The 25,797-nt window shown below is 38.8% G+C and overlaps 1 long non-coding RNA gene across 8 annotated transcripts in view; it reads left to right on the top strand.

Moving 5' to 3' along the window:
- Window positions 1-25,797, top strand: part of LOC104696041 — a 92,157-nt gene that overhangs the window by 11,659 nt on the left and 54,701 nt on the right. For 7 of the 8 annotated variants that reach the window (XR_005603065.1, XR_005603064.1, XR_005603062.1 and 4 more), the window contains exons 5-7: window positions 1,046-1,150; window positions 2,710-2,838; window positions 21,293-21,412. This is a non-coding gene — a long non-coding RNA (uncharacterized LOC104696041). The remainder of the gene's footprint in view (window positions 1-1,045; window positions 1,151-2,709; window positions 2,839-21,292; window positions 21,413-25,797) is intronic. The other variant, XR_005603061.1, reaches the window with a different exon arrangement.

The following is a 25,797-nucleotide window of genomic DNA, read 5'->3' as shown; positions in this document are numbered from 1 at the left end:
TTCAGGTCTTAGTTTTGCTCTTACTTCAGTCTAGAATAGCGCATCCATCCTGAGAGAAGGTGCCATTGGTTACTGGATTCACAGCTTAAGTGAGTGTCAGGATGGTCAAATTTAAAGCTATTCTACTTTAATGTGCCAGAGAGATTAAAACAATCCAGGTTTTGCAATACAGCAATGATTTTCCAGCAGAGAGAGGCCAAAAGAATTCCTCTAAGTTCAGTGTTTTGTAAACTGAAGAGTTCCCTATTTATAAAGAGGGATTTCAGTACTTGAAAGTCTGTACAAAAACAACCACATACACAGACTCAAGGAGTTGTTTATAGAACCTTAGCTTTACAGAAATTACAATCCTTACATTGTACTTTACTGGATAAGGACTTTGCCAGTGGGTCCTGTACGTGCTTTGTTGGAGACCAGCAGCTAAATAATCTGAAAATCAGAAGGCCAGACAGCATAGCTTGGAATGGATGAGCTCTGTCTTTCAAACCCCTTTAGAAATAGTCCACAAGACTTTCAAAACTGTGTGGTAGTTCACCGACTCTTTTTTTGAAGTGTATGTCTGACCTATGACGTATTTTATTATGTGCAAATCACTTTAAATAGTATTTTAAAATTACAAAGAATCCTTTATTTGAGATAGACCTAAGAAACAAATAGATTGTTGTGAGTCTCAATTGCTTTCTAATGCTGTGATACGTGGATGTAACAGCCCTGCTGTAGGTGGAATCCTACTATGCCTTGAAATAACTTGTGGCAGGCCAGTGAGGATACTGGATTAGTTGTCTGTTATGGAGTCTGAGTTTGCTTAGTTTGTATTTTGTTTTATTTATAAGCACATCCAGGTTAATAGGCTGTTCTAGTTTTATATGTCAGTTCTGCACAGAATTTTGTTAGTTCATTTGTCTGGGTAGGTTTTAAGGCTGGTAAAGGGAGAAAGTGAACTTCTCTTGAATTCAGTTTGATGCTGTATAGAGCTGCTGATACCTTGAAGTGTTTTGTACTGGCATAAGGGTTTATCATTAACTGTTCTTCCCTTTTAATGTAGGACAGCTGGCATGGCTTGTCTGCCTCATGGGTAGTTTGGGGGAGGACAATGAACATACACCAGTACTGAGGAGCACAATGCCATAAGTGGAGAATTATCCTGTTGGTAAGTAGGGCTTGTTTTGAATTGTGATTTTTTTTTTTTAAATAGTGTCTAGTGTCAGCAGATATCTGGAATTTAAATGTTTCAAATTTTGTCCAGTTCTTGGTGATGGGTGCTCAAGAGCTGTACTGATTTTCTGTGGATTGAGACCATTCCACTGGCTTTAGTCTTTCTTGATTCATCATCCTGAGCACTGCAGGAGTCACTAAAATTACCATTGCAAAACTGCTTCAGGAGAAGGGAAGGGGATTAAAGGCAGAGATGTCTCTCCCCATGAGCAGTGTTTTCCCATGAGCTATGCCCATGTAGCTAACTGCTTTCATTTGTGTGTTCCACAAGTGTAAATTTTATTGTTGGTGAGTTTTGGTTGCTGTTTTCTGCAGTACTTCCTTTACATTAATTATTTTGGAACTACTGTGTAATTAATGTGGAATTATTGTGGGTGGAGAAGTGCAGAGGAGCTGCTGGTCAACAACTGAAAATTTAGACGGTTTCAGACTAGAGCTTGGAATAAAAAAGAAGGGTCTAGATTTAAAAATGTGCATAATAGAGTCCTCTTTCTGCAGTGAGCTGGGGGTTATTGTGAATAACCAATTTCTTGTGGCAAAAACTTTCTTAATCCTTGTGCGTGTTTGATCCTGTTCTTGTACATCCACTAGCTAACACATGAAAAAGGACATGCAACTTAGAAGTGGAGAAAAAGCTTTACTTTTTCTCCTTTGTTTCTTGCCTTCCTAATCTACCCTGGGGCTCTGTGGTGTTAGCAATCTTCCACTATGTTTTTATTAAAAGTGAAAGGTTTTAATATACAGGCTTACAGATGAAGTAGATGCTGACTTCTAATCCAGTGACTGTATATATCAGAACTGACAAAAAGTGAGAATTAATTTTTTTGAATTACTAGGCAATTCAGATTTCAAGGACTGGATAGCAGAAGAACTCAGGAAGTTAAGTAAAGGAATATTCCTTTTAAAAAAAATAATTAAATTTTCTTAGCTGACACAGACTGAAATTGATTCTTTGAACTCAGTCCTTATAATATGGAGATATATATACCAAGTGTGGATTTAGGTCAGAAAACACATTGGTTCAGATGTTTTAGGACAGACAGAGGTGGGAAGGAGCGAGGCTGACAGTGCATTACATCCTGCATATGTAAACTTGTTTCTAAGTAAAAGAGCTTCAGTTTCCAGGGAACCCAAACAGCTCTTCTGCACTTGCTGTTTGACACCCCTGTTTCTCAAATTTCTGTTTCTTTCATCACAGAAGGGATACTCTAAGAAAAAAAAAAAACAAAACCAAAACACTTTTACAAATTCACCACAGTATAACACACGCATCTGAGAAAATTTCAAATGACAGAGTAATTAGAAAAACATTATGTTGATGTTTATGTTTAATCGTGGTCAATTAGCGTAATTAGCATCTAAACAAAACAAAATCTTAGAAGAACCTTAAATATGGGCAAACAAAAATAGCTGATGGGTTCCTAAAGAGATAGGCTGTGACAATACAATTTCATGTGAGAATTCTTTCTGAAAATGTTTGTTTGTCTCATTAAGAGTTTTCGGGATGCTCTCTCTGATGGATGCCCAGTTACCCCAGCATAAAAATGAAAAAGTTGAACTGGCAGTTCTGTGGTTCTTGGATCAGTTCTGTAAAACACATGTGAGAGCCCAGCTTCAGCAAAGGTAAATACTTGTTGTAAACCACAACATTAGAACTCAAACAGTCTGTGCAGAAATGAACCTGCCAATGTATCTCACCCATAAAAGCTCTTGAGCTCAGCTGGGGGAAAAGACTGGATGGAGAGAGACGGAACCACTTAATGTGATGTTCATCTGATCAGGCTTCCTACCATGTGTGCTTTGGAGTTTTGGCATGCAAGGAGTTAATATTTTAACAGCTATGTTCATTAAACAATTTAAGGTTACTTTGCATTTCAATTTTTTATTTCAAACATTTAGCTGGGTTCTGCTATATTGTGTTATATTTCACAGCTGGGTACACAAGATTTATTCTTTTAATAGTTCTGTTCTTTTGACAGTTATTCATTTATGTGGTTTCCACTGTATTTCTCACATTACTTGGCTTTTCTGCATTTTAAATACGGAAGAGGGAAAAGTAAGATGCATTTTTGAAGAAGCAGCAGTTAATTCACCTTAACTGTAGGGGACAGTCATAATGTAGATGTTATAAAGAGAATGTCAGTAAGATGAGATCAATTGATCTTGAGAAAGGAATTCTGTTGGAGCCTCAAGCAAATCTTTAGCAAGAATTGTGACAGTGACTGAGGTTTGGTTTTACTTGTGTAGCACTCCTTCCTTGCTTTCTGGTGGACAGTCCCAATCTCCAGAATATTTGTACCTCTTCATGTTTGAAATGTGCTTCAGCTTTCTCACTTAATATTAAAAAAAAGTTTTACACTATACTGAGTTACTTTTTCATTAAAGCAATGTGTTCCTTTCAGTTGTCAAAGCTGACTTGTTATTTTAAAATATGGTGGACTTCTCTAATGCTACGGAACAGGAGGTACCCAGTAAAAGAGTACTGGTGCTCCAAGTATTTTCATGAACAATATTCCTGCTGATGTCAATTCAAAGGCAATGTGGCTCTACGGTAGCTGTCATCCTGGTCTGTAATTTCTCTTTATTATTATATTATTATTTCTATTTTTATTCTTTTATTCCCAACGTTGTTATTATATCATTATAATTTCTCTTTTCCCTTTATCCAGTGTTGAGGGTTTCTGTTTCACCTTTTATCCTGATGAGGATCTAACTGCCTGGAGAAGCCCCATCAATGTACAGAATGCTACTAGGGGTTGGTGTAGGAGATTGTACCCCAAGCTTTCTATGCTCATCCTTAGAGAGAGCTGGAGAAAGCATCTGTGTGTGGGTGAAGCAGCAGGCAAAAAGGGGCAGTGCACGGTTTATATTTAATCACCTGGAGCTCCATCATCAGTAGGAAAACTGTCCAAACTGACCCTGTACCAGCTCTGCAATGTGCTGTGAGTGACCATAAGCCTGTCTCTGCCATTGCACTGCATGGGGAGGGTTAAATGGTTAATTACTGAGTAAAATGCTGGCTAATGTTTCCAGCTAATTTATTGGAGAGCACTTGGAACAAAAAGAAATAACCTGTACTGAAAGGACGTGGGGAAACACTGTAGGGTGAATTTAAGAAAACAGTTTTGTGTTGGTTTATTGTTTCTGTTTTTCCCTTGCCCCATCAGGGGACATGAATCAAACTGGTGATATTTTATGTACTGCCTTTGCCTATGGCATGTGCTCGGATGGAACCAGGCTGGAACAGGGGGAGTTCTGCAAGGCTCTCCTGGTGTGTAACCATTCAAGGGATGTTCCCAAATTCCAGCCCCAGTTTTGACCCCTAGAGTTCATTGCAAATGCACATTCAAAATTTTTTTTTCAACGGTTTGATTACATTATCTACCAGTATCCTTTAGTTTGAAGTCAAATTTTTATTTTGTTTTAGTGGGCCTGGATAGATTCCCATGGTCCTGAGCACAGTATTTTGCCAGCTCTTGTAACAAAAGCAGTGTGTGAAGGCATTTGAGCTCCCTGTTTTGGTGTTTTTTTAAACATCTTTAATCAAGCAAGCTGAGCTGTTTGTGTGCATTCTGCAGTTAAGAGGAAGCAGAAGGCAGCACGGGGGTGGCTGCTGTGCCTGTGCTGCTGTAGCATCTTGGAGAGCAGCAGATGGCACGCTGCCCCCACGGCTGTAAATCCTCACATACGGGGCCTTGCTGGCAGCTATCTACAAATATGCAATAGACAGGCTCACACTTGGAAGCAGAAAAGTCAGACATACATCAAATGACTAAGTTAATACACATTTATATAAATATTCAGGATTGCTTGGATTGTTTTATTTACAGAATGGATAATGGAAATTTTTCATGCTTCAGCCATGTTGTAATGATTTTTTTTGCTCATATGCTTGCATACAGACAAACAGAAAATGGTTAGAGAATGGTGAAGAGTAATGAAAATGTGGAACAAGTCTTCTATATAAATATACAAATTTTATTCATTAATTAACTCATATTCTTAACCATGTGTGTGTAATAAGAGCAAGCTCATTACAGAGAAAGAGAATTGCCTAGGTAAATGAATGCATTCTTATTAACCAGCCCACTGGGGCTTACTGTCTGAGGAAGGATAGCAAAACCTTGGAGATTTCTTCCATGATGCTGTAATACTGTTCCAGTACAAAAATAATGCATCAAGATACTGTCCTTTGGAACAGACAAACCTTTGAATGAATATATGCATATTAAATTTCTGTTAAATACTGGGCTGGATTCTCTGGTCCTGTACAGGGCTGTTAATATTTGTCTATCAATTGTCTGTCAGTACATATTTTGTTTTAAATGCTGGTATGACTTAGTTTTCATAGGGTTATTGTTTTGTGGCATATTGCTGGTTTGGATGCTGGCAGGGTAGTAGGAAGTGAGTTGTCTGGAGAAGCACTGCAGTGGCTTTACTGAAGTTGTAGCCCAACTGCCCTGAGTGGCAGCTGTAGATGATTGTAGTGCCACTGCTGTGAGCAGTGTAATGTGCACTGACATCATCAAACACGGAGTTTATTAGCCAAAATATCACTGCTTTGACTGAGACTGTTCCTTTGCAACATTCTTAACATACCAACAGCTATGCAGTTATGTATTTGTATTTCCAAGAGACACTGGACTGGGAGAAAATGATCACAAAAGAAAGGCTTTGAATTCAGAAGGATCTTCATAAGCTGGAGAAATTACCTGAAAGTTTAAAATGCTGGTGAAACACCATGCTTAGGAATGAAAGTTCTCTCTTAGAACTGTCCCTGGGACCTCTCTGGCTGGCAGTGTTATTTCAGGAAGTGCTGTGGAGCGTGAGCAGGGGTAAATCTGCAGTATGTGTTTGTTTAGCACATGAGAAAAATACGTCATCTTCGTGGCTGAAGGAGCAGAAATATTGTGTCAGGTGCTGGATTTTCTTATTCCATTTTGAATATTTAGCTCCGATTGGGGTTCATCTGGAATAATGCATCCAAATTTGGGCACCACACTTCGAGAAAACTGTAGATAAATGGGAGAGTAGGACACACAAATGAAATGCAGATGTTGCTTTGGTTTAGTTTAGCAAATAGAATACTGGAGTGGGACAAAAATCAAGGATGTTTTAGAAAATCGAGTTGTTTTAGACAAGCTGATCAAATATTTTCAGTGCCCTTCAAAGGAAAGATGGAGTGAAATGGGCTCAATTTGTAGCAAGGAGGACTTAGGGAAAGGTTTTTAACCATGCCAGTAAGGGAGTACTGGCGAGTGCTGCCCAAGAGAAGATGTGATTGATGTCCAGGTATAGTTAATCCATTGTCCCTGAAGTACAGAACAACCCAGAAGTCCTGCTGCTCTCATCTCCTGCTCCATAATCAGACTATTATAATTGGTCATGGTTGTTTGCTACGGCTTAGCCAGTGAAAAGGGTGGTCACAGGGGAGTGGGCCCTCCTGTTTGCAGTGTGCATGTCATGTCCATCAACCACTCATAAGGAATTTTTCTGTTATTTTTGGATTCTTTTTTTTAGCCTGGTATGTTTCAAGTAACTAATCACATCCATTTAAAAAGGAAAAATAATATGAGTACTTAGAGTGAAGAATTAGAAAAATTAGGAAGAATTAGAGTGTCTTTGCTGGCAGAGGAGTTTGAATCCTTTTCCAGATAAATGAGTCCTCATTTATCCATGCTAAGGACGATTTCTTTGTAGTTATCCAGCCACACATGGGACATTCACTGGATAGCCTGCAGTGCAGAGACACTGCCTGGTGACATCTCTGCCAAGTTGTGTTAACTTCCCAAGGCAGCAGAAGAGTGAAGTTGGAGGTGCTGAGAATGTGAGGATCTTGTTTGTTGTGGGGCAGAGCAGAGTTGTCACTTTATGAGCAAGTTCTTCATGAGTTCCATACAAGTTCTCACCTTGAAAGACTTGCTAGCCGGGACCTTTTCCTGCTGCCAAGCACATCAGATATTGCCCTTGGAGAGGGGAAAAAGCAACAGGAGGGGTTTGTAGCCTTCCCTGGAGTGGTTCAATGTGGTTCAATTGGGAGAGGCTGGATCAGCCGCCCTTGGGATTTGGCTGTGACCGTCCCTAATTGGCCATTGGATATTGCCAGGGGTAAATAAAACTGGTATGTCTTGCTGATTAATGTACCAAAGGAGATGCAATTGAGCAAAGGTAGTTACTAAAATTTCTTCATTTCACTTAGAATTGTTAACCTGAAACAAGTTTAACACTAAGGGGACTTCATACTCGGGAGTTCTGACACTTGTAGCAGTTCAGGGTTCCACATGTACACTGTCACAGTGATTGGACAAAAAATATTGCTTTAATTGAAGACTTCTCCCTTGAGGTTGCATCAAGAGTTATTCTGGAAGTGTGTTCTTGAAAAATATATGCATAGAGACAGAAAATTCTTTTTATTGTTAGTCCCTTTGCATCTTATTTTTTGCGGGGGAATGCTTTTAGCAGTTAAATATTTCGTGATCGAAAATAGAATTATTTAGCGGACAATTCAGTGAGAAAGGAATGTGTCGGGAGGTGACTGCAGTTCCCAGGCGCAGAGCGGGGGCTCCGCGGCGCTGCCGCTCCCGGGCCGTGCCGAGCCCAGCGCGCGGCGCTGTTGGACCGGAGTTGGGCCGGGACCAGCGGAGCGATCTTCCAATGTCCCCGTGATCTTCACCAGAGCGGCTGCGTGTGCAGGGGCGGTGTTGGTTTTGTCTGTTAGAAAGAAATTTGTTATTAAAATGCATTTAGGCAAGCTCTTTACTGTGAAGCAGTTCCTGGTTCCCTGCTCGGATCTTTCTCATCCGGGGGTAGCCCTGAAGGAGCTCAGGGAAGTCCTGGGGTGGTCAATCCGTCCCAGGTGGCTGCAGTTCGAGGGAACCCTCTGGAAATGAGGAGCTCTGGCAATGGGGTGTTCCAGCAAGCCATGCTTTTATTTTGCCCCAGCTTTAAGTAGCAGTGCTAGGGAGCCGAGGCAGGCAAGCAGGAGTGGGAATTCTGGCTCCAGTGTTTCTGGGGAACAGCCGCACGTACACAGGAGAGATGCAGCCATCACCTGACACCAGAGGGTTGTTGATCACACGGTCTGGGAGGCTGGGCTGGGTTTCAATCCGGGGCAGGGGAGAGGGAAGAAGGAAGTAGGAGTATGTATTAATTTTTTATAAAGAGCCTTTCCCAGTGCAAGTTAAAGCATGATTACAAAGTGGGGCTGGGAAGATGCAAAGGGCATTTCTTACTGTATACTGCATGTATTCTGTTCGCTTATGTGGTCAGTACAAAGAGCTGTGTTAACATTTAGGACTGCATCTCTACGTGTTTTTAAAGCTTTTAAATTATAGACTTGGCAGATCTGCATTATCATAAAAAAGTATCTCAAGGGTTTAGAATTCAGACTACAGAGCGTTTAGAGCGGAGGAGAAAAATACAGTTTTCTTGCTGGATGGTGTTTGCAGTAGCTGAAAGCCAGAAGTGTATGTAGCCAGGTGTCACCTAACCACTGAACACAGGCTCGTCCTCTCACCTGGAGCGGCTGTTCTCTTGACTTCTTACGTTGAGATTTCTTCAGGTTTTGTATATTTCTTTGATTACATTGCCTGCAGACATAGAAGCATGACCGAGCAAAAAAGGGAAATACACTTGGTTGTGCAGCGTGTGACCACTTTTCCCCTGTGTAATAGGAGACCAGAGATCTGTAGCGGTCCCACTGCCTTCAGTGGGATCCTTGCAGGTGGAGGGGCTGAGCTGTGAGGGGCTCATCAAAGGCTCTGGGCCCTGGCATCTCCATGATTAATGATATCTTAACCCTTATGAATGATTATCCTTTCCTGGCTGTAAAATACATACACTGTTTTATTTCATTACCACGAGGTGAAGATCCCAACACTGACAGGTGCTGGGAATTAGCAGGCAGTTTTGAAATTGTTCTGTGCACTAGAAATTAGATCTCATTTTAATTCAGCTTTTCCAAACTAGTAAATGAGGTTAATGCCATACATATTCAGCTGATATGGATGAAGAAATTGATATAAAGTAGATCAACATAGCTACAGGGCTACTTTAATTTATACGTAAAGAGGCAGTGATAAATGAAAGTAATGTAGTAGTGGTCACTAAACTCCTCAGCCATCAGGGATTCAATAGTGTTAGCTGCTCATTAAAGACATGTTTGGGGTTACCTCAAGTAGAAATTTGAAAAGAAATAGCCAACTAACCCTTAATTATCAAAACATAGAAAATACTAATTATGCCTTAATTAGCTTTTCTTTTAATGTACTGAAATTGTTACTTTTTGTGTAGCACAAATGGATAGTTACATCAACAATAAATAGGTTGTTTTAATAACTTTCTTTTACCTCTGGGAAAACCACACTCCAATTTTTAATATGCAATAATGCTTCTCTCTAGCCTGTAGGAGATGAAAATTATTAAGTAGCTTTATTTTTTGAAGATCTTACAGCAGCTTTGGGAAGAATTATTTCACTATGCATCAATTATTTTTAATTGAACTGAATATATTTCAGATTGCATGAAATGCCTCTCATTTAAGTTTAACATTTAGAGTTTGTTAAGGAAATATCACAGTGAGAATTGGATACAAGTTACTTCTGTGGCATATTCTAGGAAAAATAAAAAATAGTTGTTTCAGAAGAAAAATATTGTCACTGTATATTTCCCTTCACTGGGCCAAGTCCCATTTCTACTCTGTTTCATATCTCCCACACTGTTCTCATCCAACCTCCCCGTAGTTTATATAGGAAGAGAAAGTAGGGATTGGCTTGGGTGGGTCTGGGGTCCATCTGGTGCTGCTGGAAAGCTCCAGCAGCTGTTGCACAATTCCTTTCTTTGGAGGCACCCCAGAGCCCTCCTCAGTGGGTGTGTGCAGGGAAGGAGCGGCCAAAGCACAACCGTGTGTGGTTTATCAGACACAACAGGTTTCTGCTTTTCCAGCTAAATGATGGGAGGGAAGCACTGAGTAGTGCTGGTCATAAAAAATCCAAATTCACTTAGCTGCCCAGGCTGAATTAAATAGAAGGTAATTGCTAGTACAAAAGTCAAAATAAGTAGATAGCATTGACCAAAGATGGCAGGTTATTTCCAAATAAGTAGAAATTATAGAAACATCTTCAGATTCTTACGAGTGACTTTTTGTGAACTTCTCCTTTTAAACATTTTTAGCCGTAAATTGGAGCAAGTGTTGTGCTTACCTGCAGATATTTAGATGTTGCAGGATACCAACTTACAAGTCAAAAAGCTTTCGAGTGTCTTCTGTACATATGGCATTCAGTGTGGTCCAAATTCAGTATGTAAAATTAAATGGACAAATACAGTTGTATAATTTGACAAGTAATTTCCAGGTTGTTTTAGTCATAGCTTGAAAGAAAAAAAAATGTTTCTAAACCTTTAAAGAGCAAAAATGAGATAAGAACATTTAATGTTTCTCATATTAAACGTCTGTTTCCTGCATGGAGGCAGCCTCAGAACTAGTCAAATCTGTAGCTCAAAGTTTTAAGTGTGGGACCTTTTTGTGGGATTGGAGGTGTCAGTTTGGCTAGCAACAGCTTGGTGTTTAGAATCATCAGGGGGTTTGGGAAAAAATTAGGGGTTTTTTTTATTCTCAACCTCAGAAAAGATGTTGCTTCATGTGTGTTTGAATTCCTTTGGTTCCCTGCTCTTTGAGGCTCTGACCTCTTGACTGGCTTACCAATTTCTATCAAGTTTAGGAGCTACAGAAGATTTATTCAAGTAAATGTTATTCAGGCAGATCTCCTTTCATGTTTTTTATCACAGTTCCTGTCCTGCCATGAGCAGAAAGAACTTTCAGCAAATATTCCTGAACCAGTATTTGAACTTATTTAATTGCCTAAAGATTGGACAAGCTAAGTAAATTTTGCCAGTGTGTCTAAAATTGTGTAGTTATTTTTAATTCCAGATTGTGGCTTGCACTGAGAACCATCTTGCTTCATGTGAAAAATAGTTGGATTTCATTTGAAGAAATCTAATATTTTGGAGGATTCTTTAAGTACTTTGTGGAGAATTTTTTGGGTTTCTGTTGTTAAATTTAAAAAGTGACAACAGTGAACAATGTGAGCTAGAATCTGTGACATTGTAGTTCATGGGATTGGCCAGCAATACTTAGTAACAAAGCCTTGGCAAACCTTAAATTACAATGTGTGTCTTTTAACTGCTTTCAGAAATTTCTTTATTGAATTTCTCCATTACTTGGAGATTCTGTACAGCAAACACACTATCAGGACATAGAGACAAACACTCAGAACTTTGTGGAATCATAAACACTGGGTTCCTCGTTGAGGAGCAGGTTGACTTGTAAATTATTCTTCATTTTACCTGTCCTCAATTGCATGATTTATATGTGGTTTTATGCATGAATCGATGCTTTTCTTCCTGGACTGTACAGCACGTTCACTTCTGCATTTGCTTGGGGAACTTTTATTGTGCTTTCTCTTTTCTCAGATTTTACATTATATACTCCTGCCTTCCTCCTTCTCTTACAATTCATATTTAAAATATTTAAGTCCTTAAAACCTCCTTTTCTTTTATTTTCCCTCTGAAGTGCGGTGTGTTTGCTGTTCTGTCACTTACACCTTTGTCTCACTAACTCATCACCTTTTGACTCCTTGCTCATGACAACTAAAACCTGCATGAATCATTCTAGAGATATTCTTTAATCACGTTTGCAATTAAAGCACTGGTTTAAGTGCCATGCTATTTTACTTTAGAATTTTATAACGTGAATTGGGCAATACTAAAAATAAATAATAAGCATAGTTCAGTTCTTCACTTGGCTGTAGCTGAGCTTTATTTTGTAGCTGCTAATAAAGGCACATTATCATGTTCAGGGATTGCAATTATCGTTGAAATGTGTATGTCCATTAACTGCAACATTAGGCTGAGGATATAATTACTGTCTAGAGCCAGTATCTGTGTAAAGTCTATGATGCTATTAAGCTATAAGCAATATTTGTAAACTAATATTTAAACATTTCAGAATTGATTCCATCACTTGCAGACTTAAAATCTAATCCTACTTCCACTCCAAATTATTGATGATTTAAGTGTTTGGCAAATGTATTATTGAGTTATTTGGATGTGAGTGTAATTTGTGATGTGAGAATTCTAATAGCAAATACCCAGAATTAACTGAGCTGGTGGCAGAAGGAGAGAGAAGCTGTGGTGACAACAAAATGCTGATAAAATAGTGGCACAGTGTGTCACAAAATGCTGCAAACAGGATTCATTTTTCTCCGAGTTACATTTCAGACAATTTAGTACATCAATTTAACTGCATAAGCACCTGTTTCATGCTTAGAAGACAACAAGGAAAAGACTTTCCTAACATCACAAGCGTGTTTTAAAGAGGAATGAGGTTGAGTTTATTGATTTGCTTTGTGAAAAATTCTAGTGTTTCTGCTGGCAGAAGAACATGAAATTGCCTGTGAAATTAGGTGGATAGTTCATTTACAAAACTAGTCTAAGCCACCTGTAAGTAATTCCACACATGTGGAGATGTTTGGATCTGTAATGAAGTGACCTTTTTCTACATTTTGTTTTATATGCAAAATATGCATGGTAGTAATTGACTTTTAAGTGCTTGTGCAAATTCATTTTCTGTTGTATTTCCTTGGCACGTGAGTGACAGCCACCACTTTGGTTAATTTGGTTACCTGACCCAGTAATGGATAGCTAGGGAATGCTGTTTGGGAGTAAACGTTAAGAGAATCAGTCTTTCAGCATTTTTCATCTTATTTTGAATGCAAGTGTGTTTCAAATTTTTTGAGGACAGAGGAACTATTACATTGCTTAGTGATTTTCTTCTGGTACAGATATACCTAATAGATACCTAATATAATTCCTCTCTCTGCTTTACAATAGTTGCTTTGAATTCAGCTTTCATGTGTGTCTGCTTTGTGGCTTACCAGCCTCTGCTCTGTCTTTGATGGCCGGTCTTGGTTGTTCTGACACTACTTATGTTTGCTGCCCACATCACTAAATATGACTTTGTATTTATTAGATTGTTTGTATTTTTTATGTTGATTATGTTCTTTGTTTTAAAATTCATGTGTTTCACCTCAAGCAGGTTCTCTTCTCTGAGTAACCTCTAACTGTGGGACCTTTTCACTTGTGCTGCATATCCCAAACCAACTTAGCAAGAAGGAAAAAGTAGCAAATAGGGCATCTTGAGGGAAAAACAACCCCAGCAACTCAGGCTAACTTATGACTTACTCATCTAAAAGATACTGGTTTTGTTGCTGTGCATTGGCCTTGAATCCTCATTATTTAAGTAGCTTAATGAATTAATTTAACAGACCTTGCAGTATGTAAATTAACCATCAGAGTTCAGAGCTGAGTGAATAATTCTTTAACATTAGACTACAGAAATTTTTATGATTCAAGTTAAACTTAATTATGAGATTGCTTATTGCACGTTTGTGTGATTCAAAGAGAAAAACTATGCAAAATAATAAATCACAAGTACATTTGTCAAAAAAAGAACAATCCAGTAAAATCCTAGGAGACTGGAAAATTCTTGTTGATTCTGGGTGAGTTATCCACCATTCTGTTTGGGTCCTGAGATCGTGGTGTGCACTGGCCAGCACTGATGGAAGGGAGGTTCTGTGATTTTACCTGACCAGTTGTTTAGACTCTCCTTCAAAATTACTTAAGAATTGAATTTAGTTACCAGCAGCTAGTCTATGACAAAAACAGTCCTCTAGATGATCTTCTGGATTTTCCTTTAGAATAGTGTTGTCAGTTTAGATTTATAAAGGGGAATATGTATTTGTCTGGCAGTGTTCTTAAACAGGAATTGTTTCACAGCACTTAATTCTGTTCACTGAATTTTTTTTTCCCTGAGAAAATACTTAACCCAAGTAGTAATCTTCCCAGGTAGTTTTATGCACTGATGATTTCTATTCTTACATGTGAAACAAAGGTGATAATTGAGTAGATAAAGTCAGACTTCCACACTTTGTGACCTCAAGGTCAGTTGGTTTTGACCTTACAAAAAACTGAGTGTTAAACATGGCATGGGAACTGTCCATCACTTGGGGTATTTTGTGCTTATTTTGTTATAGTTGTAAGTTCTGAGTTAATCCAGAATTGCAAAGGACAGGCTGTTTCTCCTTTTACCTTTTATTCTCGTATCTCTAGTCCTGGTTTTTTAATTAAATAGGATTGGATAATTTACATTCCTATTATGGTCAATTAATTTTTTTTTTCATGCTTTTTAGTTATTTACAAGTATTTGTGTGGAAAGATCAATGTTGGCCTGACCAAGTGTTCATGGAGCAGCATGTACAGAAACCTTTGTTTCTTTTATCAAGCTGTTGTCACCTAACCAGCAATGCATCACTTCCAGTCCAGCAGACAGAGAGTCAGTGGAGCTGAGTTCCTGAGGACTGTTTCCTGCAGAGCAGCAGCAGTCATGTCCAGTATATAGTATGAGAAACCTTTTGGGGTTTGAGACACAAATGAGGCTTCAGCTAGTTCCTCTGTTTTGCAGCTCCTTTGATCTGGATACTTTCCAGATGCATGAAGTCATCAGATTTCTGAATCAATTTTTCAAAATTTGTTTTTTGGACTGCCCTTGGCTTCGCATGAGTTATGTAGACACTGTCTGAGAGTGTCAGATGAAGAAAACATCCACATCACTGTAAAATGCTTCCTGGTGAATTAAGGGAAAGGACTCCTCTGAGGCAGGTGAGATGTTATACCCCCTTCCTTCCTTTTGCACCTGTGTGACAATAACTGTACCAAGAAAGGTCTGCACAGACATCTCTGCATTTTGCTCAGTCAAGGAAAGAGCTTCCAGCAAGCACTCCTGTTCCTATTTGGGTGTCAGTTTGTGGCTCATCCCAACATTTTGATGATACTTGCACTCTGATCTTTACTTTTTTTCCCTTTTCTGCTAAATATTTGAACAATTTGCGCTTTTCATCCTATTTTATTGTACCATTAGGAAAAGCTGTAAAGTGTTTTCAAATGTCAAGTTTAACTGGGAAAATACTTTAAAAATAATAAATACAGAGGCTGCTTTTGGTTATGTGGTTTGCTTTGGTGTTGAAAAGCCAAAGAGCACACAAGGTATGGTGTTAGAGGGTCCCAGAGAGTGTTTTTTCTCCAGGAAGAGGAAAGTGAACCCATTGCCGCTCTATTGTTTCCCTTTTTTTACACAAGAAATTAGCATCTTTCCGGGAATCCTTGTGGCAAACCAACCTACCTTGGCTCGTTCTCCTCCTTAGGGAATATTTGGCTTGTCACCTGCAGTTCTAGGACCACTCATGAAGGCCCAGGTGACAGGTCAGCACTCTTAAGCGTGCTTTCCATCCAAGTAAGGTGAGCCATGAGAGATGAGCAGCTTCCATTTAGGAATACAGTAGGGCTGGTATAGATATTCTGAAGAAGCCTGATTCTTCAGAAGCGTTCAAGCTGTTAACATTAGTTTATTTTTTCAAGGCCGAACTGCTTAGGCTAGAAACCTTTTCCTACACCTTGTCAACCATTTTGAATATGTTTAGAGAATGAACATGTTAAAGGTTAGGAATTCCCATGGTCTTCCTTAAATATACAGTCTTCTGCTGTTTGTTCAGAGTATTGGATTCTCTAACTTTGACTAATGAGACTCTTGAGGGTGTTCATAGCATGCTATGAACTCAACGACTCCAACTGAGATCAGGATTGACCGCTTTTCCTGCTTGTGCCGTCTGTGATCTTGGCTCTACAGGACACTGGAGAATTTTCCAAAGTGGAAACTAGGACAATTTGTAACTTTCTTACAGAAAGCAAGTTCACCAGCAGGTCTGCATGAGCTGGAGATTCCAGCTCTTGTCGCAGTGGTAGCGCACGGACATCGTTCTGTGTCACACTCGCTGCTGCCGGTGCTCAGCCACACCACGAAATGGGGCTCTGCCGAGAGTCATCCCAAATCTCCTGTACTTTGCATGAGAACAAGGTGTTCTGCTTCTTATTGCTGGTGTGAAAATGTCATCTTCTGGTTTAGAGACATAAGCCCCAGATGTGGGTTTTCTGATAGCCTCACACAGACCTGGGGAGCTTGTGTTTCTATCTACGCCATCATTTGAGACTTTCACATCTTTTTGGAAGTTGATATAAAGATTTCAAACTAATTTTGTGTAAACAAATACACATCTTGTGAGTTATAAACAAATACTGATTTCTTGAACAGTTGACCAAAATAATCTTGTACCAATTCACTGAAGAACTAGTTGTTCCTAGATCAGGAAAGGGATTTTAGAGTTTTTGCTGGACAACAACTGCAGAGGAAATAATTCACTAGCAGTTGTGATTCCTTTTACCTCATAGGTGGAGGTATCTCCTATCGTTCCTTGCACATGTGTATGGTAGTAAATGTAGCTTTTTGAATCAGGTTTTTACTTCCATCCTTCAAATTCTTGTAAACTATGATCATTGGAAATTCTAATGCAATGAAGTGAGAGTGGCCAGTTGCTTCTCTGGATTCTCTCCTAATACTAGTGATTTCATCCTTCTACTGATCAGGAGTTTCTGAACCTGGTGAAGTCATTTGCTCTGTCAATCACTTTGAAGTTCATTGAGAGCTGATAAATGCTACTTTTTTCCTCAGCATCATCATCTTTTAGAAAAGTTGTTCGCTCGAAGTATGGCAAGAGTCTTCAAGGTGTTAGAGACTTGTTCTAACTGCACAGGCTTTGCAGCTGCCTTCAGTTTATACAGCCCCCTGCATAAGTTATTTATACAGCCCTCTGCATAAGTTATTTCTGAGTGTTGTGGCACCATGGCTAAATTTAGTGCAGTACCAGGACTGCTTTGTAAAGCTGCCAGTATCCTTGGAAGCTAAGGAAGAAAGGTGTTCTGAACTACTGGGATTTTAAGGAAATTCGTACTTTGTAAAGTAAATCTAATGATTTGTGTTTATTAGTATTTGTGGTGATCCTTTCTAAAATAGCTTTAATTATACATGTTGTGAAATCCACTGTATCCTTTACAAATAAATAAATCAGTCACATCTGTTGGGAAGTATGGGCTGTGTGAGAGGCAGAGGGTCAGCAGAGGGAGCACAAGGAAACAAGCAGGACTGCGCTGTGTTATGGACTGGGGTGGGAGTGCTTCTGCTGAACATGCACTGAATAATCAAATACCTGTTTGTTTGGTAGTGTATAAAGATTTAATCGCTGGAACACTTTCAGGCTGCCACCATGAATACTTAGATGGTGAATGATACAAAGTTATTTCTGGAAGTGCATAAACCTGTCAAGTGGGACTGATCTATGATATGGGGAGATGTTTCTATCGCCAGCCTTGGATTACTTTTTGCAGTTCAACTTTGTTTTAGTTTGCCTTTTGCTCTCCTCCTGTGCCAATAAGCAAATACTTGTGCAAATGCATCCATCCTGTTCACCTCTGGAGGGCCAGGGGGAGGGGAAGCACGTGGGTGGAGGCTGCTTGCTCTGCAGAGTTTCCACACACATGCTGGTGGCATTAAGCTTCCTGCTTGCCTTGACACTACTTTGGCCCAAAACCAGGGAGCAGATATTTTTGAGAAATATATGTTTCATTTTTAAGCGTGCTTAACCTTAATAGTTATGACAGATTTTTAAAAATATGTGCATTTGAGACAGCATTAATAATTCACGTGTGTTTCATTAAGAAAAAGAACAAACTGTCTATAGCGCCATTAAATTCTTACTTGGCTAAGATCATCAAAATTTAGATGACCTAAAATGGTACCTTGTTGGGGTCATAATATGCCGCTTGAAAAAAATACCCTGTGATTTAGTTTTGATTCTGACAATACTCAAAAGGATTTGTTATGTCTTACAGACCTTTCTGCAAACTACTAATGGGATGAACACAATATATCACTTTTATAATAGTGAGCTATTAAAGGCAAACATAAAGCAGTCTGAAGCCCATAAGTGCTGCCAACAGCTCCTGCTTTAATGAATTCCCTTTTAGATGTCCATTAAATGCTCATGGCAAATGTACTCATAATGGAAATGGCAAATCTAAATGGGTAGATATGAATAATCCATGGAGTTTAAATTCTGTTTATGATCATCTTCACATTTAGTTTTCAAGACAACGCAGTTTAGTTTTCATTACAGTTTGGAATAAAGAGGACAGGGAGTAATTGATTGCTTCAAGCAGATTAAAATCAATGGGTTGCTTTTCAAAGAACCCGTTCAATGCAGTAATTTCAACTTTAAACATTGATTTAGGGAACTCAACACAAAATGTTTTGTGCCGTGTGAACTTTTATGTGGAAAGACTAATACTAATTTTATTTCTATATATCTGTATATAGAAATATATAGAGGTTGTTATCAGTATGTGCATGAGTAAACAGTGATCTATAGTAAGTTATTTTGGTATTATTGCACTCATATAATGAATCAATGAGATTCCCGTCATCATTGGGATACTGTTTGTAAACCATTAGCACACAGAAATTACAGCCCATCATACATCATTACTGTGATTGAGGCTTTATTACCATATTCTCAAATTGCTTGCTTGCTATAAAACTAAATAGACACCAGACAACTATAGGTAGACGATAGACTGTGCATTATTGGACTGGAGTAATGAAGGATTATTGTAGCATAATGGGGCACAACTTATGAGGAAAATAAACTTGGCAGCAAAGGAAAGCTTGAGTGTTTTTAATGTTTGTTGTTACTGCTTTAAAGGTCAAATATATTTGTTATGATGGAGTTACTGTTTCCTTATTTCATGAATCATACACTTTTTGTGTTCCACATAGGCCTTGTTTTATACTTAAGCATTTAAAACGCAGGAACTGCACTACACCTTTCAACTCCAGAGGTGGATTTGCAGCTTTGGAGGGAGTGGTGTGGTTGTCGAGGTCCTGGGGTGGGTGAGAGCACGTCCGTAGCTCTACACACGTTGGTTTTGTTCTGGACAGAGGAAGGAAAGAAAAATTGCATCAACAGACGTCAGCTGTTAAATGTGATTTAAGTTCTCCGAGCACACAAAGTATGCATTAGGAATTTTGGGAGCTGTAGTGAAAGGATTTATGATACCTCCATTTTAAAAGATGAGAGGACACACTGAATTTGGACTTGGGGAATTTAGCAGTCTCTTGTGACAGAACCAGGGGCTTTACAGTACAACACCAGTATGCACAGGATATGTTCAAAGCATTATTTTCTCCAGCTACAGAAAAAATATGTTTTAGAAGATTAAATTACTTCACTTTTCTAAATTTTGGAGTGAGGCCCATAGCCACCCAGTGTTAGTCTCAAAGACTCAATGGAAAGAGACCTGCAGCTCCAAAGGCAGTTCTGTATCTTGAGCCCACTGATGAACTTTCTCTCTCCCACCTTCATTCCCACCTCCTTGCTCACAGCTTGCCCATGTGCTTGCCCTGATAGTCTCCTGCTTCTTTCACAAGGAATTCCTGTGATACTTGTCTTTGGAGTGACATGTGAGATCACTCATCCTTGAGGGATTTTTTGGTTTTGTTTGGTTTGGTGAGATTTTTGTGCATAGAATTTAAGACGTGCCCTAATGGGATTTATTCTGGCCAGGCTGGGGAGTCAGTCAGGCTGAGGAGTGAAGGAAACCTTCAGGGTTTCTGAAGGGGTTCCAGGTTATTACCATCATCAGGGGCTTGTGTTTCAGTAGGACCTACAAGCCTTGCTTGTGTTCCAGTACCGAACTATTGGTGTATGAATCTGAGATGGGCTGTAACAACATTTGTGGCTTTACCAAGGGGTGTCATCAGCCACAGTGAAAATGTGATGATGATTTGTGAGACATCATCGTGGACAAGTGTACAGTGAAAGGCTGGACCCTTACAACAAGCAGGAAAGAAAAACAGACTGTATGTGGCTGGATACCCCTGTGCAGCCTGGCAATGGGATTCACTCTCTGGGAGTATTCTCTTATTACAAAACTTGAATGATTGGCTGCTGAGTGATGACAAATCAAGTTTGCCCTACTATACCTTGGCTGGGAGCTCAGGGGCTCAGTTGTATTCTCCCAGCTCTTTCCAGTGGCAGTACCTGTGTTGACTCTAGGAACTGTTATTTAACACAGACATCTAACATATTTCTTGTGGAGGAATAATTTTTAAATACAGGCATAAAATTCACTTCACTAGGCAGTGCTAATACTCTCTATTACCCAAAGTATAAAGTGTGCTTGAGAACAAATATTTGTAATTATTTCCAGTTCTCTTGAGTTGGATGTTGTATTTGAAAAATAGTCTGTCAGAATGCTTAGTTATAAATAAGTGTTGACACTTTTTTATAGAGTTTCTTTGGATAAAAGCTCAAGGACAGAATGAGTAAGTGTATTTGAATGTTAATGCAATTCTTCATGTAGGTATTTAACCATTTTGAAGTATACTCCAATCAGCTCTGCCAACCCCATATTTGAGCGGAGAGCCAAAGTCAGATATAGATTTACTCAAGGCTTTCTTAGTACACAGAAATGCTTGATTTCTCTTTTTCATCAAAGCTAGTTCTGATTTTAGCATTGTCAGAAAACAGTTGTTCTAACAGTAAAGACCAGGTATAGTCTGGAGATAACTGAGATTCTAAGGCTTTCACCTAAGTTTCTTTAAATAAAAATACTTAATCTGCTAATCACTCAATTGTGATTCATGACCCATTTTTATTGCAAGTTAGATTTAGCAAGTGTGAATAACCAGTGAAGAGATAAATGTGTTCTTTAGTTTTGGGTGTGTTTTGGTTTTTGTTTCCCCAGTAGTAGGAAGTTCCTGTATAATTGTGAATGTATTTATGTCTTCGTGACCTCACAGGTGTTACAACGTTTTCATTATGAATGTTTGTTGTTAAAGAAGGAACATAGGAACAGCCTTTGAACTCCTGGCATTTCGCATGTGTTGCTGTTCTCCCCAGCGCAGTTTGTGACAGCACCTCTGCTGTCACAGTCACACAGGGAGAACAGAGGGGCTGTTCTCACGCCCCATTCTCTGTCATCCCCACAGCATGAGGAGGAGTGAAAAGGCAAAGTGCTCTTAGCTCTGTTTAAGTTCCTCTTCCACAGCAATGCTTTTCTTCATGTATTCTTTCAGTTCCACCTCTGGTCTTCCATATCATCGAAGTGTTCCTGCTTGGTGACCTCTCCTGTGCTGACAACCCAACTGAAGGCAGTTGTTGTCTTCCCCTTCTGAGGAAGGCATGTCCTTTGAAAGGTAAGTGCATTTTCTTTACTACTTGTAAGATCTGTGTGTCCATTAAGCCATATTCTGCTTTGAGACTGAAGAGCATCTTCATGATTTTCTTCTTAGAAAAGTGTTGATATACTTTACTGCAGGTAGAAATCGAGATTATCTCCGTACTTTCTGGTAATCTCAAATGATTGTTAGTCTGCTGACACAATAATGACTGTGGTCTTGTACACAAAGACCTTGCTGTTTCTAGGAGAATCTTTCCCCATCATCGCTGCAATGAGGGAATTGTGTCCAGCACTATCCAAACTGTAACGTGGATGTGGTTGAAATCTCTGTCCATGCATGTTATAAATGAGCACACACACGGGCAGAGATCCTGAAGGAAGAGCTGCATGGACATGGTGTGGGCCTGGCACTGCAAGGGTTCTGCAACTGGGAAGGGTCTCATTTGAATAAAAAGCTAATTTTCTGCTCAAAATGAATCCGTAGTAGACATAGGAACTGTTGGGAGGGGAACTGATGAAGATGTCACAGCTCCAGGACTCACACTTGGTGAAGTTTGATAGTACAGGTTCATGGTCCACTTCAGCTGCTGTAAAACCTCTCTGCAGCTGAAAAGGTAATGGTGCATTTTTGTCCTGCATTGTCATTGCTGTGTGTGGCTGGGTGGGGTTCGCTGTCTCTCCGTGTCAGGACTGGCTTTTGCTCCTGCCTGCAGAGTTGCCAGGGTGGGAGCTGCTGTGGATGTGGCTATCTTGTGAAAAAACATATGGGTTGATAATTCTTCTCTACTATTTACTTTTATTGTACTATTATTCTCAGGTGTGTCTACACCTGTCAGAAAGGAATTTTTAAAACACATTCACTCACTTCAGAACTTTCTTTGTAATTTTAATTACAGGTTTCCAGTTAAAGTAACAGATATGAATTTAAGAGTTCACACTGAAAGAACTTACAAAGTTCTTCCTGTTGCATGCATCACAGCTGAGTAGCTGCTGCCATAAAATAAATGAGAAGCCTGTGCTCTATAAAAGTGTGCTGCAGCAGTGATGCATCAGGACTTTTGTATTTATGTGACAGTAAAAGCATTTAAGTACATGAAGAGTCCTGTTGAGTTCTGTAAAAAACAATTTGCTATAAGTTGATGTACTGCTATGTACCTGACAATTCCAGTTTTAATAATAGTGATACTCCATATTTTTGCATGAAAGCTTATGGAGTTCTTAATGGGGACTAGTGAAACCATCAGGGTAGAGTATGCAATTACTGAGAGGCAGTGAGCAACTTGATGCGCATTCACTTTTGCCAGGGGTTTTGGAAATACATGTTTTTTAATAAAGTACATTTGACCTTTCTTTGGCTTCCATTTGGCATGAATTCACAGTTTCATTTCAGTTCTGAAAGTAGAGGCAATGTCTGTAAACCACAACACATCATTATGCACCAGTCCAAATAGGAGGTAAGGATAGGGGAAATGATTGTTTTGTTGTATTTTATAGATGCTTGACAATACACATGTATTAATACATTTTTAACTAGAATATATACAATAAGAGCATTCCAGGTTGAGAAATGGTCAAAACATGTTGCTGATATGCAATCTAGATATAAAATCCTGCTTCTGGTGAGTAGAATGTGTCAGACCTGGAAAACTCGAAGAGCTTTTTTCTGAGTTTCCTGTGAGCGCCTCTCTCGAGGGCTCACGGCTCATCAGTGAGTCCTGCTGCAGCTGGAAACCCTCCTACAGCTTCCCTCGTTAGAAAAGCAACTTCCTTGGCTCAAGGAAAAATCCTTTGAAGTAATAATGATGGTGTAATGTATTGATAGAAATTGGTGTGATTCCATTATCTCCGTAATGGGCATTGGTTTGGATAGAGCTTCCCCATTGTCCTTTCATCAGGAATTGGTTTGTTCAGTGCTGAATGTCAGGGTCTGATTTCTTCAAAGAGAGATGTCTGTCAGGAGGTTTGAGAATTCTGGAGTAATCATTGTTAGGCAATGTTCTTTTCTTAAGACAGCTGTAATTATAAACTTTGCACCAACTGGGTTTTTAACAGACATGATTAGAGCAAATATGTTCATTTGTTAGGTTTGAAGAATGTATTTCTATTAACTTTTAGGTAGATCTTTCATGTAGTTGCAGAAAGTGTCTCTGAGTTTCTGATGTGTTGATACCATTTTTACATAATAATGTCTTACGTATTCTAAAGTACTGCATGAAGCCACTCATTTTTATTTGTGTTAAATCTCCTAATGCATGTCTGGTAATGTTTATATATATATGTTTTCATTTAGTCAGTGGAAACCAGGTAATTTGCTAATTTCTCATAAATTGTGAGGTATGTTTGATTTTTCTTTTTAATAATATAAATTATTTTGGTTTAAAATATTTCTTAAAACATTTCATTTGGAAGTATCACTCAGGTTTTGACGATTACATTTAACACATGATTGCATTTGGTTTCCTCATCAAAAGTGGAGAACATTTAATATTTATTCATAACAAAAGTATTAGAGAAGCTGTCAATAAATTTTCTGTCATAATTGAATCATAAGATATCTAAATTGTTGATAATATGATCTGCTCGTTAAACAAAAGTGTCTGGAGAAAATGATGGATTAATTGACTGATGGCTAAGGTTTCTCTCAAATATAATGGTTTACCCAGTTTGATTTGATTTGTGTAAAATAACTTTCTCTAATAAACAATTTGCTCAGAGGCAATAGAAGAAATGAATGGTTATCAAACCAAACTTAATTAGTCTCTCCTAGATTGATATTACTTGGGGAGTCTTCGTTTTAATTGTGGAGAGCTGGATACAAAGAGTTTGGTTCATTATATTTTTCCTGTATAAACACTATTGTGTAACTACCTATGGAATATAACATGTAAATTCATTTTAATAAGTGCTTGTAAAGTGGATTAGCTAATTATGCCAGGCTAAAAATGATTCCTTTAATTATTTTACATATTTAACTAGTACTTCAATTTTATTATTGTTAGTCTGTAAACATAATTTGTATTAGCTCTGCCAAACTAATTAGAATATATAACTTAAACAGTTTTAACAGTTTCGTAATGTTCATAATGCACTCTTCTCTCAAAAATACATTCTAAAAATATTTAAATTATGAAGAAATTTTTGACATAGGAAGATTTTTATATGTGAGGAAGAATAACTTTTTCTCAAAAATACAATTTCAGAGAAGTTCATATGGTTTGAGACTCTGGAATGTTTGTCAAATGAAGGAAAAATCCTTTCTTTTCCTCAGAGATGGAGTCAAACTAAACATAAATCACTGAGTAACATAACTTTGTGGGATTTCAGACTTAGATTGTCCATGGATAATACAAGCCACAAATACAGTTGCATTTCACTCTTTCAAAGGTTAAGCACATACTTAATTGCATTAGTAGGTGAAAATCTGCATGTTCAGACTAAGAAGAGTTTGTCTTAAAGGCTTCCAGTTAATTTAAGGTAACCAATTTTCTCTTTTCTTTAAAAAAAAAGAATTTTCAAAACATCTGTAGAAGCTTTACAAGATTTTAATATAAAATGTACATGAGAGGGCTGTTGTTTGAAGCTGAGTAAGTGTGGAAAGCAAGACATTAGTGAAGAGTAATTTGGGTGTTCTTAATTATATTCATTCATGATTAATCTTGGGCTTATAAACCCAGAAATTAATCTGGTTTATTGTTTCTTCTCATACATGAAGTTTTCATTTTGACAATTTGTTACTTTAGTTTTCCTTAGTGTAGGGAACTACAGGTAGCTGAAAATGCAGGGAGGAAACAAGGAACATCTTTCAGTTTTGCCTGTGTACAGTTGCTGAATGTAGGTGTGTGCTGCGCCAGGGGGAGGTGCAGCTTTCTGTGCATGAATTGGTGCCGTGAGGCTGACCTGGCACATCTGGGAGTGACAGGAGCCTGCTGGACACTGGCACATTGGGCACATCTCTGGAGCAGAAACAGTATTAAGCAGAACCTTTGGTATCTCGATTAACATGTTCTCGGCAGTTCTCTGTGAGATGCGGGCGCTTTGCTTTTCGTTACCTCCCGTCTGTCAGGCCGTCAAAGCACTGGGTCTGTGCAGGTGTACTGCATTCCTCACTGGAGTGACTCTCTGTGAGTCTCGTGAGGGTTTGGGGAGCAAGATAGCAAGAACATATAGCAGTCTTTGGAGTATTGTAGGTTGATGAAAACAAACCTAAATAGCAAAGTCTAGCAAGTCCCTGGGCACTATTTACATATCAAACTTTTATCAGTTAAATCTCATTAAAGTCAGTGAGAGTCTCACAACTACCTTGAGGCTGAACTAGGATTCTCACGTCAGGATTTTGGGAGCTCTTGTCATGTGACACATTATGACCTGAAGTTGTGTCATGGGGAGGTTTAGACTGGCTAT

Source organism: Corvus cornix, chromosome 13 (genome assembly GCF_000738735.6).
Source record: "Corvus cornix cornix isolate S_Up_H32 chromosome 13, ASM73873v5, whole genome shotgun sequence".
Lineage (NCBI taxonomy): Eukaryota > Metazoa > Chordata > Aves > Passeriformes > Corvidae > Corvus > Corvus cornix.
The sequence above is the reverse complement of the archived record's forward strand: the minus strand, read 5'-3'. Positions and strand labels throughout refer to the sequence as shown.